This window comes from Chrysochloris asiatica, unplaced genomic scaffold (genome assembly GCF_000296735.1).
Source record: "Chrysochloris asiatica unplaced genomic scaffold, ChrAsi1.0 scaffold00031, whole genome shotgun sequence".
NCBI lineage: Eukaryota > Metazoa > Chordata > Mammalia > Afrosoricida > Chrysochloridae > Chrysochloris > Chrysochloris asiatica.
The window spans coordinates 24,678,076-24,680,553 of record NW_006408549.1 but is presented as its reverse complement, the minus strand read 5'-3'; the positions used below and the strand labels follow the sequence as shown (position 1 = coordinate 24,680,553).

General features: G+C 45.0%; 1 pseudogene; it reads left to right on the top strand.

Annotated features, from left to right (window-relative positions):
• Positions 1-893: 893 nt before the first annotated feature.
• LOC102841044 overlaps positions 894-2,478 on the top strand; it is a 3,812-nt pseudogene continuing 2,227 nt past the window's right edge.

Genomic DNA, 2,478 nt, shown 5'->3' with positions numbered 1-2,478 from the left:
AAAGGAAGAACAGGTTTTGGATTTGCCTGAGAGGAATTCAGAAGAATGATATAGAAACAAATATAAATACTCCAAAAAGGGGTGGAGGAAAACAAAGAAAAAGTCAGGAAAGTACTATAAAAGCAATTAAACCAGACTGTACAGCATTGGAAATAATTCAAAACCTGCAAAAAGAGGTCCAGATGATTAATAATAAAATATCAGAAAGGAACAATACGCTGTAAGGGGAAAGGAGCAGAATAGAAGAGATGGAAGTCAGCACTAGCGTACAGGATACAATAGATTCTCTTAAATGGAGATAAAAGTTAATAGACTATAAGGTAACTCCAAAGAAAGTTAATATTTCACAACTTACCATGAAAATGAACTTCCAAACAGAACAAGCAAACATTACAACTAAGAAGAAACTGACAAGAAATAGTACAAAAAACACAAACTCAGCACAAGAAGGCATGGAGAACAAAGGAACGAACAGTACTACCAAAAAATTAATATAATGGCAGCAATTAATTCATACCTATCAATAATTACATTGAATGTTAATGAATTGAATGTATCAGTGAAGAGACAGAATGGATAAGAAAACAAGACCCTTCAATATGCTGCCTGCAAGAGCCACACCTTATGAGTGTCGCACGTGGGGAGGGGGCAGGTGGGGGGCGGCGGCGAAGGCTAGTGGTGGTGGTTTTCGCTGGCGCGTTGAGCACATGGCGAGTCCAGCGACCGGCGGGCTTCGCAGGCGCTGATCCCAGCGCCTCATAGCCTTGGCCACTGCCTGTAGTGAGTTTCACCCCAGAGCCCCGCGTTGCCAGGGGGCTCTAGGTGGAGTCCAGGGAGCTGAGGGTGACCAGCGGCCACCGTCGAAGCATGAAGTGGTGAACTGGCACAGAGTTAATCTCAACATGCCGTTAGTGAAAAGAAACATTGATCCAAGGCACTTGTGCCACACAGCACTACCTAGAGGCATTAAGAATGAACTGGAATGTGTGACCAATATTTCCTTGGCAAATATAATTAGACAACTAAGTAGCCTAAGTAAATATGCTGAAGATATATTTGGAGAATTATTCAATGAAGCACATAGTTTTTCCTTCAGAGTTAATTCATTACAAGAACGTGTGGACCGTTTATCTGTTAGTGTTACACAGCTTGATCCTAAAGAAGAAGAATTGTCTTTGCAAGATACAACAATGAGAAAAGCTTTCCGAAGCTCTACAATTCAAGACTAACAGCTTTTCGATCGTAAGACCTTGCCGATTCCATTACAGGAGACATACGATGTTTGTGAACAGCCTCACCTCTGAATATCCTCACTCCTTACAGAGATGATGGAAAAGAAGGTTTGAAGTTTTATACCAACCCTTCACATTTCTTTGATCTGTGGAAAGAAAAAATGTTGCAAGATACAGAGGATAAGAGGAAGGAGAAGAGGAAACAGAAGCAGAAAAATCTAGATCGTCCTCATGAACCAGAAAAAGTTCCAAGAGCACCTCATGACAGGTGGAGAGACTGGCAGAAACTGGCCCAAGGTCCAGAGCTGGCTGAAGACTATGCTAATCTCTTACATAAGCATATCGAAGTTGCTAATGGCCCAGCCTCTCATTTTGAAACAAGACCTCAGACATATGTGGATCATATGGATGGATCTTACTCACTTTCTGCCTTGCCATTTAGCCAAATGAGTGAGCTTCTGACTAGAGCTGAGGAAAGGGTCTTAGTCAGACCTCCCGAACCACCTCCACCTCCACCAGTGCATGGAACAGGAGATGCAAAACCCATACCCACCTGTATCTGTTCTGCTACAGGTTTAACAGAAAATCGTCCTCAGTTACCAGCTACAGGCAGGATACCTGTATTTGTGAGCCCCACCCCCCCACCTCCTCCACCACCTCTTCCATCTGCCTTGTCAACTTCGTCATTAAGAGCTTCAATGACTTCAACTCTTCCACCACCAGTACCTCCCCCACCTCCACCTCCCAGCACTGCTTTGCAAGCTCCAGCAGTACCACTACCTCCAGCTCCTCTTCAGATTGCCCCTGGAGTTCTTCAGCCAGCTTCTCCTCCAATTGCACCTCCTCTGGTACAGCCCTCTCCTCCAGTAGCTAGAGCTGCCCCAGTATGTGAGACTGTACCAGTTCATCCACTCTCACAAGGAGAAGTTCAGAGGCTGCCTCCACCCCCACCCCCACCTCCTCCTCTGCCTCCTCCTGGCATTCGACCATCATCACCTGTAACAGTTGCAGCTCTTGTTCATCCTCCCTCTGGGCTACATCCAACTCCATCTACTGCTCCAGGTCCCCATGTTCCATTAATGCCTCCATCTCCTCCATCACAAGTTATACCTGCTTCTGAGCCAAAGCGTCATCCTTCAACATTACCTGTTATCAGTGATGCCAGGAGTGTGCTTCTGGAAGCAATACGAAAAGGTATTCAGCTACGAAAAGTAGAAGAGCAGCGTGAACAGGAAGCTAAGCATGA